This window comes from Mobula birostris, chromosome 19 (assembly GCF_030028105.1).
Source record: "Mobula birostris isolate sMobBir1 chromosome 19, sMobBir1.hap1, whole genome shotgun sequence".
NCBI lineage: Eukaryota > Metazoa > Chordata > Chondrichthyes > Myliobatiformes > Myliobatidae > Mobula > Mobula birostris.
In genome coordinates, this window is record NC_092388.1 from 13,237,851 (window position 1) to 13,256,643 (window position 18,793).

Genomic DNA, 18,793 nt, shown 5'->3' on the forward strand with positions numbered 1-18,793 from the left:
ATGCCAGCTCTTCTTCCCTCCTGATCTTCACAAGCAAAGAACCAGCCATCCATCCAGGTTTCAATCAGGCTCTCCCCACTCCTCCCCCAATTCTTCTAAACTCCTGTGAGTACAGGCTCAGAGCGATCAAATATTCCTCGTACGTAAACCCTTTCATTCCCTGGATCATTAAGACTACCTCATGTAAACATTGAATGCAAGCTAGTTGCTCTTTGTATACTTACGGCCCTAAATATTATCTATTGTAAGCTTTCATCTGAACTGCAGATTCTTTGTCAAAGAATAACTTATCATTAAAACATTGTAGCTTTAATTATTGTGAATTCTGCTATTTTGTCCTTTGGTTAATATTACAGAATAACCTGATGGTTTAACACCTTCATGAAGGAAAGGTTCTCTGTCTTGTGTACTTGTGCGTTTTCCACATTTTACTGTTAAGACTGAAGACTTGTGGACTTCCAGTTCAAATTCAAGGTTCATTTATAATCAAGGTATGTATGTAGCATACAACCCTGAGATTCATCTTCTCCAGATAGCCACAAAACAAAGAAAAACTATGGAAATCAGTTCAGAGAGGAACAGCAACCCTATGAACACGATCATCAACTCCCCCCACAAACATCTCTTCTCCCCCCCCCCATACATAATGCAACAAGAACTCCAAAATTCATACTCCGAAACCTCAGTCACTTTCACCAGCATTACCGCAAGAGAGGCTTCAGGCACAGTGACAGGCCACACAGGCTTCCTCTTCAGCAGCATGGTGATCCCACCAGTGATCAGAAGGTCATCAGCATTATTGAGGGGTTGGCAGTTTAAAGTGTGAGCAGTATCAAGTTCCTGGGTGTCAACATCTCTGAAGATCTATCCTGGGCCCAATATATTGATGCAATTGCAAAGAAGGCATGACAGTGGCTATATTTCGTTAGGGGTTTGAGGAGATTTGAGATTTGTCACCAATGATTCTAGCAAGTTTCTACAGATGAACTGTGAAGAGCATTCTTGCAGGTTACATCACCGCCTGATGTGGAAAGGCCACTGCACAGGATCATAAAAAGCTGCAGAGGGTTGTAAAGTAGGCCAGCTCCATCGCGAACATTCACCTCCCCACAGTCAAGGACATCTTCAAAAGGTGATACCTCAAAAGGGCAGCATCCATTATTAAGGACCTCCACTACTTAAAACAAGCTCTCTTCTCATTACCACTATCAGCAAGGAGGTACAGGAGTCCGAAGTCCCACACTCAACATTTTAGCAACTGCTTCTTCCCCCTTGCAATCAGATTTCTGAACAGTCCATGAACGCATAAATACTTCACTATTTTTGTTCCCTTTTTGCACTACATTTTAAATGTTTTAATATATATTTCTTATTGTCATTTATAGTATATTAATGCATTGCACTGTACTGCTGTCACAAAATAACACTTCGTGACATGTTATTCTGGCATTCATAGCAAGAGGATTCGAGTACAGGAGCAGGGAGGTACTACTGCAGTTGTACAAGGCCTTGGTGAGACCACACCTGGAGTATTGTGTGCAGTTTTGGTCCCCTAATCTGAGGAAAGACATTCTTGCCATAGAGGGAGTACAAAGAAGGTTTACCCAATTGATTCCTGGGAATGGCAGGACTTTCAACTGATGAAAGACTGGATCAACTAGGCTTATACTTGCTGGAATTTAGAAGATTGAGGGGGGATCTTATTGAAACGTATAAAATTCTAAAGGGATTGGACAGGCTAGATGCAGGAAGATTGTTCCCAATGTTGGGGAAGTCCAGAACGAGGGGTCACAGTTTGAGGATAAAGGGGAAGCCTTTTAGGACCGAGATGAGGAAAAACTTCTTCACGCAGAGAGTGGTGAATCTGTGAAATTCTCTGCCACAGGAAACAGTTGAGGCCAGTTCATTGGCTATATTTAAGAGGGAGTTAGATGTGGCTAAAGGGATCGGGGGTATGGAGAGAAGGCAGCTACAGGGTTGTGAGTTGGATGATCAGCCATGATCATACAGAATGGCGGTGCAGGCTCGAAGGGCCGAATGGCCTACTCCTGCACCTATTTTCTATGTTTCTATGTGTCAGTGATAACCAGATTCTGACTCCAGTGCTGTGGAATATCTGAGTTGTCTTCACTTGTCCACCAACAAACGGTTCTGATGAAGGGTCTCGGCCAAAACGTTGACTGCTTATTCCCTTCCATAGGTGCTGCTTCACCTGCTGAGTTCCTCCAGCACGTTGTGTATTACTCTGGATTTCCAGCGTCTGCAGTGCCTCTTGTGCCTACGATATTTTTTACTTTTACCATGCTCAGTTAGATTTATACTTCACACTTTCTGCTTCCCTGAGGATAAGTGAAAAGTTGATATCTTGCTATTGCCCTCCGATATTTTTGCTAGAATGTCCAGGTTGTTAACCCATATTTCATCCAGATTTTAAGTTCCGCCATTTTAACAAGTCAAAAGATTGAGCACTGTGTGATGTTTTTGAAGTTTCTAGCTGCAGAGGAAAGAGATGGTGTCTCCGGGGACTGAGTCTGCTGACTTACAGTTCTCAGGAAAGTAGCTTCATCAATTTGAAATCCATTAACGTGAATTACAGCAATTCAATAGATGCTGGGAAGTAATGACCACAATCAGGTGTTGGCAAGTAAAGAGCAGCCACATAAAATAGGTTTAAAGTAAAAACTTTTTACAGTCATATCTTCTTTTTGAAGGAACGTGGCCCCTTTGGATATTTGACCTAAATCTCCAAGTGCGAGGTGGCACTCATCCCAATGGCTGCAAATTTGCCCCATCACCTACCTGTCCTTCCTGACATCTTTACTGCTCACTATCTTAGATTTATCTCTGTTTTCCTCCTCCTCCGCTCTATCATTCTGGTTCCCATCCCCCTGCCAAATTAGTTTAAACCCTCTCTAACAGCTCTATTAAACCTTCCCGCCAGGATATTGGTCCCCTTTGGGTTCAGGTGTAACCTGTCCATTTTGAACAAGTCATACTTCCCCCAGAAGAGATCCTAATGATCCAAGAATCTGAAGCCCTGCCCCCTGCACCAGTCTCTCAGCCACGCATTCATCTGCCTGATCCTACTATTCTTGCCCTCGCTAGCACGTGGCACAGGTAGCAATCCCGAGATCACTACCCTGGAGGCCCTGCTTCACAGCTTCCTCCCTAATTCCCGGAAATCTCTCTTCAGGACCTCCTCCCTTTTCCTATCTATGTCACTCCGCTATTTAAGAAGGGGGTAAGGAAGCAAAAAGGAAATTATAGACCTGTTAGCTTGACATTGGTGGTTGGGAAGTTGATGGAGTTGATTGTCAAGGATGAGATTACGGAGTACCTGGAGGCATATGACAAGATAGGCATAAAGGAAAATCCTGCCTGACAAACCTATTGCAATTTTTTTGAGGAAATTACAAGTAGGCTAGACAAGAGAGATGCAGTGGATGTTGTGTATTTGGATTTTCAGAAGGGCTTTGACAAGGTGCCACACATGAGGCTGCTAAACAAGATAAGAGCCCATGGAATTACGGGAAAGTTACATACGTGGATAGAGCGTTGGCTGGTTGGCAGGAAACAGAGAGTGGGAATAAAGGGATCCCATTCTGGTTGGCTGCCAGTTACCAGCAGTGTTCCACAGGGGTCAGTGTTGGGGCTGCTTCTTTTTACTTTGTACATCAACGATTTGGATTATGGAATAGATGGCTTTGTGGCTAAGTTTGCTGATGATACAAAGATAGGTGGAGAGGCCAGTAGTGCTAAGGAAACAGAGTCTGCAGAGAGACTTGGATCGATTGGGAGTGGGCAGAGAAGTGGCAAATGAAATACAATGTTGGCAAGTGTATGGTTATGCACTTTGGTAGAAGAAATAAACGGGCAGACTATTATTTAAATAGGAAAAGAATTCAAAGTTCTGAGATGCAACGGGACTTGAGAGTCCTCGTGCAGGATACCTTTAAGGTTAACCTCCAGGTTGAGTCGGTGGTGAAGAAGGCGAATGCAATGTTGGCACTCATTTCTAGAGGAATAAAGTGTAGCAGCAAGGATGTGATTTTGAGGCTTTGTAGGGCACTGGTGAGACCTCACTTGGAGTACTGTGGGCAGTTTAGCCTTATTTAAGAAAGGATGTGCTGACGGAGAGAGTTCAGAGAAGGTTCACTAGAATGATTCCGGGAATGAGAGGGTTAACATATGAGGAACGTTTGACCACTCTTGGACTGTACTCCTTGGAGTTTAGAAGAATGAGGGGGGACCTCATAGAAACATTTCGAATGTTGAAAAGCATGGACAGAGTGGATGTGGCAAAGTTGTTTCCCATGGTGGGGGAGTCTTGTACGAGAAGGCATGACTTAAGGATTGAAGGGCGCCCATTCAGAACAGAGATGCGAAGAAATTTTTTTTAGTCAGAGGGTGGTGAATCTGTGGAATTTGTTGCCACGGGTGGCAGTGGAGGTCAAGCCATTGACTGTATTTAAGGCAGAGATTGATAGGTATCTGAGTAGCCAGGGCATCAAAGGTTATGGTGAGAAGGTGGGGGAGTGGGACTAAATGGGAGAATGGATCAGCTCATGATAAAATGGTGGAGCAGATTCGATGGGCCGAATGGCTGACTTCTGCTCCTTTGTCTTATGGGTCTTATTTGTAGGGGGTTGTTAGACAGGAAACTGTATTAACATTGTGAAGTTGGTTAAATCCAAATGTGTTTGCATAGGTAGATTGTTTCAAAGAGGCCTGATCAAGTGTTTTGGCCTGACACACTGTGACAGTTTATTCCTCTCCATAGATGCTGTCTGACCTGCTGAGTTCCTCCAGCATTTTACACGAGTCACCCTGCTATTGGCAAAGAATCTTTTCTGTGAAGCTTGGGGGTGGGGTAGAGTCGTTTTATGAAAAGATGGAATAGAGTAAAACGTTGCAGCAAAAGCTCTTGTTTTTTGTTTGTTCACTTAGTCTACAAGTGATTGTTTCTTCTGGATGTGTCCAGGTATGTTGAGACAGAAGCTTAATTGCCAAGTACTTGATGAGTAGGTTTTAAATGTAAATACTATTATATTGCAGAGCTATATGTGTAACAAACTTTGTCAGGTACATTAGTGCACGGTAGCATAGCAAAGAATGTTGGGAATGACGGGAGGGGTGTGCGACTGCTGGTAGAGAAGGAGTGCTAGGGGCGGGGGCAGACGGGGCTGCAGGTACACCCAGTTTTGAGACAGCAGGCAAGGTCATTTGATTCCAAACGATTGGTTTATTGAAGCACCGGAATGTGTCTCTGGTGCTTCCCGTTCCCTCTCTTCTCCCTTTCCCCTTGCCCAACCATGATACTCCTCTCCCTGCCCCCTTCCCACTCTCAGTCCACAACAGAGGCCCATATCAGAGTCAAGTTTATCATCACTCACATACGTCATAAAATTTGTTTTTTTTTTGCAGTAGCAGCAGTACAGTGCAATACATAAAATTACTACAGTACTGTGCAAAAATCTTAGGCACCCTAGCTATATAGATATGCCTAAGACTTTTGCACAGTACTGTAAATATTTTATTTCTACCTATTTTTTTTATGCAGGCAGGAAGCTGGAGTAATATGAACCCATATTAATCTTTCATGATAGTCAGTGAGGAGCCAGCTTAAACGAATAAAGGATAACAAAATTTAATTGTTGGAAATACATCGACTGCAAATCTTAATGATGCAATTTTACCCATGCATCCTCTCTGACACCACCCTTTGAATTAACATTAATGGAAGGATTCAGGGAAGTGGTGTGAATGGAGTTTTGCTTCTGAACTTATGGGCTACTGGTTGAACCCCAGTGAAATCGGATTTATGAAAAAGAAACCATCAGTTTTTGGAATTAATAGCAAGCAAAATAAACTAGCAGTGTAAATGGTGTACTTGTACTTTGGGAAGGCCTTTAAGTTACCGGCTAAGAGATTATAAAACAAAATTGGAGAGCACGATCCTGGGAATAAAATGCTGACATGGATCGTGCACTGGGTAATGGACTGGATACGGGACATAGAATAGGAATAAACTGTGACTTTTGGGTTGGGGAGTTATGATCAGAGGGATGCTGCAGAGATCAGTGCTGGCGATATAGGTAAAAGTACGGTATCTGGTATTTTATAACTAAGCTTGTGGTTGATACAAAACTAGATTGTGAGAGGAGGGTGTAGAACATCTTCATGTGTATGAGGAAACACGTGAAAGGCCTAGGTAGACTGGACGTACAGAGGATGTTTCCTATCGTTGGGGAGTGTGGGACCGTGGGCACAGCCTCAGAATAGAGGGACATCCCTTTAGAATAGAGATGAGGGGGAATTTCTTTAGCCAGAGGGTGGTGAATCTGGAATTCATTGCCACAAATGGCAATGGAGGCCTAGTCACTGGGTATATTAAAAGTGGAAGTTGATATATTCTTGATTAGTAAGTGCATCAAAGGTTATGGGGAGAAGGCAGGAGAATGGGGTTGAGAGGGATGGTGGAACAGACTTGATGGGCTGAATGGCCTAATTCTTAGTCCAGTGTCTTATGGTCTTTTATTTAGATCATTTACATGCTATTTGAATTGATTCTGAATTAAACATGATTTTGATTTGCACTTGACTGAAGTTCTGGAAGGTAGGCTGCTTTATGTTGTTGAGTCATACTAACCTGTAATTAAAATTTAAACTTCTGTGGTCTTGTGAGTTTATTTAGTCTGTGTGATTTTTCACTTATGCTCCTCTGTCCTTGCCAGCAGTCATTCAGAAAAAAAACCAATTCCATACTGAGTCTTGCTTGGTTTCTTAACTATCCCAAAATGTAACATTACTATCAAACCAATGCTTAACCTGAGCAAGTTATAATGCAGGTAAAAATCGTGGACTGGAGCACCTGTAGTGAGTTGTAGTGTTCTATGTTCTTAAAACTTACTGTGTGAAATTCAGTTTAATATTTTCAGCTGGATGAAGCATAGATTCTCAAATCTCTTAATTTAATTCAAATATAAAAATTAGTTTAAACCTGTAAAAATGAAACCTGTTCATATTTCTGTGTTCTACTACAAATCAAGTCTTTAAATTAGATTTCAACCCTGATTTCTGGCCACGTTTTCGGCATGCGAGCTCGATTTCAGCGTTTAAGAGAAGATTGGATGGTAAGGGTATGGGGGGGGGGGTGGGCCATGGTCCCAGTGCAGGTCAATGGGAGTAGGCAGTTTAAATGGTTTGGCATGGACTAGATGGGCCAAAGGGCCTGTTTTTGTGCTATACTTCTCTATAACTCTATAATAGCCTTTGTTTCCGGCTATTTAAAATGAGTCTAATTTTCAAGTTCTGAATGTACCGCAAGTTTTACAGAATTTTCAATACTGTATGAACAGGGTTAATGGTCTTTTCTGTAAATAGCCTTTGTTTTTCTCTCAGTTTATTTATATCTAAAACGTTGCTCTGTGCCTTAAAGGATTGATCGGAAAATGTGCCTTTATCCAATTACTGTGAAATCCGGTAAAAAGGTGGATACCTAACAAACCTTGGGATGTTTACTTTCTGTAACTTGTTTCAGATTGGACTTAGCTAGTTGCTAAGGTCCTAGATGCTATGATGGTTGACCCATAAATATTGCATGACTGCTTACTGCCTAAATCATTGAAAGGCTGTTGCACACATCCTGTTTGTTTTAAGTCACTGTTTAATATTGTGTAGCAAAACCTCATTAATCACTGCATGCTTGGGAGTTCTTCTGTGGTGCTGGAATGGCCACTGTTCCAGACTGTTGAAATTATTCTTTTAAGTCACTTTAGATGTTACACGGTGCAGAGAAATGGTAGATTTCACCATGAAGCAGGTGTGTTTAAAGTTGGTGCAGGGCCCCTGTTTCAGGGGGATCTCTTATGGCATCTTCTGGCCCTCCTGATTTCCTCTTAAGTGTTCTCCTGACTTGTTTATTTGAAGAAACAGCACGGTAACAGGTCCTTCTGGCCCAATGTGCTCATACCTCCAAATTACACCCATGTGACAAATTAACGTACTTACCCATGCACCTTTGGAATGTGGGAGGAAACCAGAGCACCTGGAGCAAACTGTGTCAACATGGTGAGAACGTACAGACTCCTTACAGACGGTGATGGGAACTTAACCTGGGTCAGAGCACTGTAATAGCATTATGCTAACTGCTGTGCTGCCCAAAAAAAAAAGTACATTTTGTTTTAACTAGAGTGACAGCATGGTAATCTGCTTGATCCCAGCTTCCTATCCTGACAAATACCTTCATTTTCCTTCCCAGACCCTCAGTATCCTTTTCCTGAGCCCAGTATCCAGCAGTGTATCAACGTGTTTGAAAACAGAGGGAAACACTGTTGTTCTGGTTCCACTCAGCAGGCGATTGCCTCAATAGGCCGAAAGCAACTTTGGGACCTACCATCCCTCCAGCCTCCACATCCAGCTCACAATTCTCCATAGCTTCCGCCATCTCCAGTGAGATCCCACAACCAAGCACATCTTTCCCTCTCCCCCTCCCCCAACTTCCCAGTTTCCACAGGGATCAGATCCTTACGCGACTCCCTTGTCCATTCGTCGCTGCCCACTGATCTGCCTCTGGGTACTTACCTGTGCAAGCGGAACAAGTGCCACACCTGCTCCTACACCACCACTCTTACTATCCTTCAGGGCCCCAGACAATCCTTCCAGATGTGGCGACACTTCACCTGTGAGTCTGTTGGGGGTCAACTACTGCATTCAATGCTCAGTGTGGCCTCCTGTATGTCGGTGAGACCTGGTGTAAATTGGGAGACCGCTTCGCCAAGCATCGCCAGAAAAAGTGAGATCTCCCAGTAGCTACCCGTTTCAATTCTCCTTCCATTCCCATTCTCACATGTCAGTCCATGGCCTCCTCTACTGCTGCAATGAGGCCACACTCAGGTTGGAGGAATACCACCTTGTATTCCTTCTGGTTAGCCTCTGACCTAATAGCATGAATATCAATTTCTCAAACTTCCAGTAATTGCCAGCCTTCACCATTCCCATTCCTGTTTTCCTCTCTCATCTCAGTACCTGTCCATCATCTCCCTCTGGTGTTCCACCTCCTTCCCTTTGTTCCATGGTCTCCTGTCCTCTCCTATCAGATTGCCCCCCCTCTCCAGCCCTGTATCTCTTTCACCAATCAACTTTCCAGCTCTTTACTTCACTGCCTCTCCGTCTCCCGGTTTCACCCATCACCTACCACCCTGTACTACTTCCTCCTCTCCCCACACCTTCCTACTCTGACTTCTCATCTTTCTTTCCAGTCCTGATGAAGGGTCTCAACCCGAACCATTGACCACTGACTCTTTTCCATAGATGCTGCCTAATCTGCTGAGTTCCTCTGATATTTTGTGCAGGTTGCTTTGGATTTCCAGCAACGGCAGATTTTCTCGTGCTTGGGAGCTGTGTGTGTGTGTGTATATATATATAATTCAATTCGCACTTGTTGCTTAACTTCTGGTTCTGTATTGAGATGTGAGAACGGAAAATGAAAATTTCTAGACCTTTTGTATCTGCTGGGGGAGGGCGGAATGGCAACTCTGTGTTTGCATTTTGTCATCTATGATTTGTTTCTAATCGCTTGTGTCCGAGTAATCTTGTATCTTATTATTTATAATGATCAAAATTCTGCCTGCCTTTCTTTCACATTATTTCCATGGGTCTCCTTTCTGTTACAGCTCCATACTGCGACTGTAAGTGGAGCCCGTAAGTGGTTAACCACAAGGCTGTCGAGGCAACATTTCCTATAGAATGCAATTTGTTAATCTCCTGTGCATGTCAAAAGGTTTTATGTTTTGTCAGTAGCTGAATATCTGTCTACTTCTCTCAATAGTCTGTTGAAGTGGCATGTACATAAATCTGCGTAGATTTATCCCCATTTTATTCCATATTTGTACTTTAACCTCCTAACTTCTATAGGTGTGTGGTGGAAAGTATATTGACTGGCTGTATCAGACCCTGGTATAGAAACATCTATGCCCTTGAGTGGAAAATCCTACAAGAAGTATCAGGGACCTTCTCCATCCAGGCCATGCTCTCTTCTCAGGAAGAAGGTACAGGAGCCTCAGGACTTCCACCATTCCTGTACCTTCTTCCTGTACCCCTCCATCATCAGGCTCTTGAACCAGAGGGGATAACTTCACTCAACTCGCCCTATTATTGAAATGTTCCCACAACCTATGGACTCACTTTCAAGGACTCTTCATCTCATGTTCTTGATATTTATTGCTTATTTGTTTTGTATTGCAGAGCTTGTTGTCTTTTGCACATTGGTTGAAAACAGGACAAATGGTCTTTCATTGATTCTATTATAGTTGATATTCTGTTATGGATTGAGTATGCCTGCAAGAAAATGAACCTCGGATGCATATGGTGATGAATATTTACTTTATTAGTAAATTTGCTTTGAACTTTATTTTTATACATAATTCTTGACTCTTCATAATAGTTGAATGTTGTTTTAGTTGCATGTCGTGCCAAGACACCTCAGCAAATTCTTAATGCGTGTAAATATATATGGGGGTTGATGCGCTTATTTTGTATAAGAAAGCTGAGGTTTGGCGTTATTCATTCAACATGTCACCAAAGTTATCATTTTTGCGTATAGGCAACTGCCTTTTGCTTTTACTCTTAAAGAATGTCCATTTTGTAAATAGAATTTTGTGTATGTTACTCTGGATTTCAGCATTTGCAGAATCTCTTGTGTTTGTGGACTGTTGTAAACCGATACTCTGCATTTATTTATATCCTCTCATGATATGACTGCACCCAACCATATTAATGGAGACCTATCGACCAGCACGATGGTTTGGAGGCTGAATTCACCTGGAAATGGCAACCGTTGCTAACCAAAAGCCACTATGGGTGCATATTGTATGTGAGGCATTGAGAAGTTGATCAAGATGGGGCCGAGCTGCGAAGTCTGTCAATGTCATTGTTCTGATTTAGTTGTATTTTGGATCGTGGCGATAGTTGTTGGGCCAGAGGCTGGAGGCCCAATGTTTGCAAGTCTGAGAGTCCAAGGGGGTTGGAAGTTCCATGTCTGAGTGTTTGAAAGTCCAGTGCCAAAGACTGGAGGCCCAGGGGTGGCCTGTCCAAAGTTCAAAGTATATTTTTTTTAAATCAAAGTATGTATGAGAAAGCTACGAGAGATGAAGAGAAAATTCCAGTCTTGCATGGGAATGCAGATGCTGGAAATCCGAGCAACACGCAAAATACTGGAGGAACTCAGCAGGTCAGGCAGCGTCTGTGGAAAGAGTAAACAGTCAACGTTTCAGGATGAGACCCTTTATCAGGTCCGGGGGGGAAAAGAGATGAGGTCCGAGTAAGAAGGTGGGGCGATTGTTTAGTCCTTCCATTGATGCTGCCTGGACTGCTGAGTTCCTCCAGTATTTTACGTGGATTAATCAGAAGGAACTATTGGCTCACAAACATCAGAAGTATTACACTTTAACTTTTTTTTCATGTTCCTCCCATAATTGTTATTGGAAAGTGGATTAAATTTCTGTTCTTTCCATTTTATTTTGTAGACCGGTTTTATATTTCCACAGACTATTTATTTATTTATTTATTTGTTTATTTAGAGATACAATGTGGAACAGGTTCTTCCAGCCCAACGAGCCGCAGTACCCAGCACCCACCTACAGTACTGTGCAAAAATCTTGGGGGTGTATGTGTATATGTGTATATATAAATATATTATACACACGTGCGCGTCAACGTGGAGAGTGAGTTTGTACAACTAACGGGAGCAAAGGATGCTGGGATGGCGGGTGGAGCACTGCTGGAGGGCTGTGGGACAGGTGACAGAGAAGGAATGCCGGGGTGGGAGGTGGTGTGGGTGCAGACACACCCAGCCCTGAGACACCAGGTGAGGTCACTTGGTTCCAAATAGTTGTTCTGTTGATCATTACAGAATGTCTCTTTGGTGCTTCCTGCTCCCTCCCCTCTCCTTTCCTCCTTTCCTAACCCTGAGTCCCATCTCCCTACCCCCTTCCCCTCCCAGTAGAGACCCAGATGAGAATCAGGTTTATCATCACCCATATGTCTTGAAATTTTTTTTTTGTGGCAGCAGTATAGAGCAATACATATTAATAAAAATTATATGCCAATATTATTTCCATTATGTTGAACTAATTGATTACTATCACTGTTTAAATCAAACTTAAGCTTAAATTATAAAGATTGGTTGTTAAACGTTATTGATTCCGGCTGTGCTAGGACTGGCTAACTACAGCATTAATTTTAGTGGTATGAATTAGAGGCAAAGTATGCTGTGATTCTGTTGTTAAATGATAGCACTCTCTGTGGAAGCGTTAAGTAATTGAGCCAAATTGTAGAAATTTACTGCGTGCCTCTGCCAACACCAACAGCCTCCCCCTCCCACCGCGCTCCCTGCTGCCACCACCCCCCACACCCAGATTATCAAAAGCAGGATTTCACATAGATTTTGAAGTGAGTTTATTTTACCTACCAGGAGACGGTGGGAGTCTTCACACATGGAAGCAGACTTGCAACAGAGTTAAAAGGATGACCTTTCCTCTTCACTTCCTTCTGGAACAAGGTATATTCTCCAGAGCCTACTCCTTGAATATCTTTTCATGGCATTTTTCCAGTACTGTGAGCTGTACTTAAAATACATCCACAGTGAATGATGAAGCAGATGAATTACATTCAAATTCGGATTTATTTGTCACTTGTTCATGGAGACGTACAGTGAAATGTGTCGTTTGTGTTGCTGCTACTAGCGCGAGGGAGGGCGGAGTGGGGGCTTTGGGATTCTAATGTTTTCCTGTCATTCAGTCTTCTGGGGTGGTTCTACTTTTTCATGGATGTCTGTGAAGATAAGTGTTTCAGGTTGTATACGTGTAAATTCTCTGATAATAAACGGAACCATTTGAACAACTTGAACCTAGGGATGTGCTGGGGGCAGCCCAGAATTATCGCACGTATCCTGGCATCGAAATAGCTTGCCCACAATGTTTGGCAGAGCAACACAGAACCCAACAAGCAACACAACAACAATGGCAAAACAAATCCCTTTCCTCCCTCACACACACCCACCCACACCCAATCCTTCAAATCAGGACAGGCCTCCTGCCTCTAGACTGCAGACTGAAGATTAAAAGCATGAAGATAATGTCCTGTTGTGTATAGACAATCACTGAGATCTGAAGAGTACATTTGGCCGCCTCGCAATAGTACCACAGTGAACGCTGACGTGCAATTTTTCTTTGTTTAATGAATTATGCAAAATTACTTTTGTTTTTAGAGCATAGAATAGTACAGCACAGTACAGGCCCTTTGGCCCACAATGTTGTGCCGACCCTCAAACCCTGCCTTCCATATAAGCCCCCACCTTAGATTCCTCCATATACCTGTCTAGTAGTCTTTTAAACTTCACTAGTGTATCTGCCTCCACCACTGACTCAGGCAGTGCATTCCATGCACCAACCACTCTCTGAGTAAAAAACCTTCCTCTAATATCCCCCTTGAACTTCCCACCCCTTACCTTAAAGCCATGTCCTCTTGTATTGAGCAGTGATGCCCTGGGGAAGAGGCACTGGCTGTCCACTCTATCTATTCCTCTTATTATCTTGTACACCTCTATCATATCTCCTCTCATCCTCCTCCTCTCCAAAGAGTAAAGCCCTAGCTCCCTTAATCTCTGATCATAATGCATACTTTCTAAACCAGGCAGCATCCTGGTAAATCTCCTCTGTACTCTTTCCAATGCTTCCACATCCTTCCTATAGTGAGGTGACCAGAACTGGGCACAATACTCCAAGTGTGGCCTAACCAGAGTTTTATAGAGCTGCATCATTACATCGCGACTCTTAAACTCTATCCCTCAACTTATGAAAGCTAACACCCCATAAGCTTTCTTAACTATCCTATCCACCTGTGAGGCAACTTTCAGGGATCTGTGGACGTGTACCCCGAGATCCCTCTGCTCCTCCACACTACTAAGTATCCTGCCATTTACTTTGTACTCAATACTTATCCAAAGGTAATATCACTTGAGGTAGATTGCTTAACTGTATGTATATCTTGATTTCTTTTGATATACTTTTGTGGCACTTAGTCTAAAATTTTATTTCTACTATAACTTTGTTAAAGGAAACTGCTAATATAGAATATATATTCTATTCATGCAGTAGTTTTCCATCTGCCAGCTGTACAGTCAGTATTTTGGAGCGTCGTCTTCTCTGATATACTTCTGTTTATACATTTGCAAGCGTTATTTATTTCAGGCAGGTGGGGCTCGTCAGTCGTTTGTTTCTTCCCCCCTGCCCCTGCTTTCTTACTCAGACTCCTCGTCTTTTTTTCTCCAGTCCTGTTGAAGGGTCTCAGCCTGAAATGTCGACTGCACTCTTTTTTTCCATAGATGCTGTCTGGCCTGCTGAGTTCCTCCAGCATTTTGTGCATGTTACTTGGATTTCGAGCACCTGCAGGTTTTCAGTTTGTATTTCAGGGTGACACAGCAGCGTAGCAGTTAGTGCAAAGCTGTTACAGCACTAGTCACACCGGTTCGATTTTGCTGTCGCCTTTAAGATGTTTATACATTCTTCCTGTGACCGCTTGGGTTTCCTCCACGTACTCCAGTTTCTTCCCACATTCCAAAGACGGGTTAGTAGCTTAAGTGGTGGCATGGATGTAACTGAGCGTCAACGAGCGTCATCAATGTGTTGGGTTGAGAATAGAACCTCTGAGACGTCGGCACCTGGCAAATTGAAGCTGATGACCATTTCTACTGCTTAAACCCCCCAGGTGTGTTCTCCCAACTTCCTCTTGCTGAAGCTCACAATCTGTTTTTTGGTCTTGCTGACATTGAGTATGTGGTTGTTATTGTGACACCCTTGTGGGTGTTGGATCTTTCAGGTCAGTAAGTTCTTCCTCTCAACCATGGCATTTCCTAGAAATAGACTTGTGTATTAACTACAGCACTCTACCTGAGAGTTCGGTCAAATTACGAAATTATGTTGAATAAAGCTGGTAATGAGGGACAGCGCTGAATTAATATGCTAGATGAGTGATGGTGATATTTCATCAGACCTACTAATTCTTTCTGCATTGTGGATTTGGTATGTTGGATGTCGTTAAGTTCTGTGAGATGACGTGGAAATTACAAACAAGTTCGGTAAAGTTCAGTCATCCTTTATCTGACCGGAAATCCAAATGATTCAGCTTCTGACTAATCAGCTGATAATTACCATGTTTCCTTCCCTATGGTTCTGTGCTCCTTTTAAACTTGCCCATTTCAAGACAAACTGTATTACAGTGCCTTGTAAAGAAAAGGCTATAAGATATAGGAGCAGAACTAGGCCATTCAGCTCATTGAGTCTGCTCAACCACTCCATCATGGCTGGTTTATTATCCCTCTCAACTCCATTCTTTTGCCTTCTGTCTGTAACTTTTGCCATCCTGATTAAACAGAAACCTATCAACATCTGCTTTAGATCTACACAATGACTTAGCATGCATAGCTGTGCATGGCAATGAATTCCACAGGTTCATCACCCTCTGGCTAGAGAAATTCCTACTCATCTCTGCTCTAAAAGGACATCCTTTTATTCTGAGGCTGTGCCCTCTGGTCCTAGACTCCACCATGAAAGGAAGCATCCTCTCCACATCCACTCTAACTGGGACTTCTAATATGCAATAGGTTTCAATTAGATTTCCCCTCCATCCTTCGGAACTCCAACGAGTACAGGCACCATGCTATCAAATGCTTCTCATATGCTAACCCTTTCATTCCTGGGATCATTCTCGTGAATCTCCTCTGGACTTTCTCCAATGCCAGCGCATCAGTTCCTAGATAAGGGGCCTAATCTGAAATATTAGAGTAACACACACAAAAATTGCTGGTGAACACAGCAGGCCAGGCCGCATCTCTAGGAAGAGGTACAGTCGACGTTTTGGGCCGAGACCCTTTGCCAGGACTAACTGAAAGAAGAGATAGTAAGAGATTTGCAATCCGAAACGTCGACTGTACCTCTTCCTATAGATGCTGCCTGGCCTGCTGTGTTCACCAGCAATTTTCATGTGGGTTGCTTGAAATTCCAGCATCTGCAGGTTTCCTTGTGTTTGCCATTTGAGTTTGTGTTTTTGTTCCTTTTGTTGTCATTTGTGTGATGGGGGGGGGCAGTGGTGGTTGATGTTTTTCTTCGAACAGGTTGAATCCATGGTGCTTCTTTGTTTTGTGGCTGTCTGTGGGAAGAATCATCTCAGGATTGTATGCTGCATACATACTTCGATAATAAATTTATTTTGAGTCTTTGAAAACTGCTTACAATATTTCAGTTTAACTGTTAAAGCGCATTAAAAGTCTGTAAGAGTATTAATGCAAATAATAACTGCCTGGAAAATCCAGTCCAGTATCACTCAATTTCAAGAGCGCTGGATCTTCGGAATTTTACTGTAAATTAAAATTGTTCTGAAGAGTGCAGTGGTTCAGGAACAGTCAGAACCTAACTATAATGTGGGTAGCATGGCAGCGTAGTGGTTAGCACAATGCAATTGCAGCGGGTTCAGTTCCTCCACTGCCTGTAAGGAGTTTGTACCTTCTCCCTGTGACCGCGTGGGTTTCCTCCGGGTGCTCTGGTTTCTTTCCACATTCAAGGGACATACGGTTTAGTAGGTTAATTGGTCACATAGGTGGGCCAGAATGACCTGCTATTGTGCTGTATCTCTAAATAAATTTTAGAAGATTTTGTTAGCGAAGTATAAACCATTAGTTTACTCTTAACTTGCGACCTAAATAACCAACCACTTAATTTGAGACACAGGCCTGCTCTAGACAAACCAGCCGGGGGAATTGTCATCCCTGGATCTATCCTGTTAAGCCCAGCAAATATTCTGTAAGTTGACAATAGTCATAGTCATACTTTATTGATCCCGGGGGAAATTGGTTTTCGTCACAGTTGCACCATAGATAATAAATAGTAATAGAACCATAAATAGTTAAATAGTAATATGTAAATTACACCAGTAAGTTATGAAATAAGTCCAGGACCAGCCTATTGGCTCAGGGTGTCTGACCCTCTAAGGGAGGAGTTGTAAAGTTTGATGGCCACAGACAGGAATGACTTCCTATGACGCTTTGTGCTGCATCTCGGTGAAATGAGTCTCTGGCTGAATGTACTCCTGTGCCCACCCAGTACATTATGTAGTGGATGGGAGACATTGTCCAAGGTGGCATGCAACTTAGACAGCATCCTCTTTTCAGACACCACCGTGAGAGAGTCCAGTTCCATCCCCACAACATCACTGGCCTTACGAATGAGTTTGTTGATTCTGTTGGTGTCTGCTACCCTTAGCCTGCAGCCCTAGCACACAACAGCAAACATGATAGCACTGGCCACCACAGACTCGTAGAACATCCTCAGCATCGTCTGGCAGATGCTAAAGGAACTCAGTCTCCTCAGGAAATAGAGACGGCTCTGACCCTTCTTGTAGACAGCCTCAGTGTTCTTTGACCAGTCCAGTTTATTGTCAATTCGTATTCCCAGGTATTTGTAATCCTCCACCATGTCCACACTGACCCCCTGGATGGAGACAGAGGTCACCGGTACCTTAGCTCTCCTCAGGTCTACCACCAACTCCTTAGTCTTTTTCACATTAAGCTGCAGATAATTCTGCTCACACCATGTGACAAAGTTTCCTACCGTAGCCCTGTACTCAGCCTCATCTTCCTTGCTGATGCATCCAACCATGGCAGAGTCATCCGAAAACTTCTGAAGATGACAAGACTCTGTGCGGTAGTTGAAGTCCAATGTGTAAATGGTGAAGAGAAAGGGAGACAAGATATGATTAATTATTAAAATTAATGTGAAAAGCTAGCAAGCAGTTAGGAGGAGATGTTGATGCATCTACTGCATACAAGTCTGGTCTCCTGACCCAAGGAGTGATAGAGAAATGTTTAAAAACCAAGTATTTATACCAAGTACCAAAATATCAGAAGTTTCAGCTTTCAATCGCTCACCATTTAAAAAAAAAAAAAAATTCTGCTTTCCTGTTTTCCTACTACCAGAATGGATGAGCTTATTTTTTTTTTCATATTTTCATCATGTGTCTGCCCTCTCACTCTTCCTGTATATGTCCCCCCTGAAACTCTGTTGCATCTTCCTCACACCACACACTACCACCTAGTTTGGTTGAGGTAATTTATATTTTTATCTCTGCTTCTTGAGAGGTTAGCAATCTCATTTTCTGTGGGATGTCTATATGTGATCAGACTTTGAAAAGTAGAGCATATGTAGTTTTGCAACTCTTAATCAGCTGGAAGTGGTCAATGCGCTAGGCAGCATCAGTGAGAGAAGTGGAATTCATGTTGTGGATCAGTATTCTTTTCTCAGAAGATTGGTCAGCATGTGGCTTGTGGCACTGTTAGTTAATGCACTTGTAATGCTTGTCCTTATAATGTTTTATGTATTAAGAATTTTCCAGCCAATAGATTTATCAATACTGTTATATGTGTAAGTGCTAATGCTTTTGATAAAGAAGCTGTTCATATATTGACAAGCTCTCACCTAAATCGCTGTCAGCTTTTATTAACTTAACACAGGTTCTTCTTGCCCTTAAGACAAACCGCACAAATTTTTGGGAAGTGTATATTGTTTAGAGTTGGACAGCTGGAGACACAATGATCCCTGTTTGCGTGTGTATCCTGCACACTTATGCAATCAGTGACAGTAAATTATAGACTTGCATGCGAGGAAAATCCTGAGGTAGTGAAGACAAGTTCTGATACATTGGCCGTCGTGATTAGGTAAAGCTGTGAATGATGTAACAGATG

The 18,793-nt window shown here is 42.8% G+C and overlaps 1 protein-coding gene across 4 annotated transcripts in view; it reads left to right on the plus strand.

Moving 5' to 3' along the window:
* The window catches only part of osbpl3b (oxysterol binding protein-like 3b), a 197,490-nt gene that overhangs the window by 18,612 nt on the left and 160,085 nt on the right, over positions 1 to 18,793 (plus strand). Inside the window, exon 2 of one of the 4 annotated variants that reach the window (XM_072283249.1) lies at positions 12,473 to 12,559. The exons of 2 other annotated variants lie outside the window; for them this stretch is intronic. The gene's annotated coding sequence lies outside the window, so the exon portion shown is untranslated. Of the gene's footprint in view, positions 1 to 7,111; positions 7,134 to 12,472; positions 12,560 to 18,793 lie in introns of those variants that run through there. One more of the 4 variants, XM_072283251.1, reaches the window with a different exon arrangement.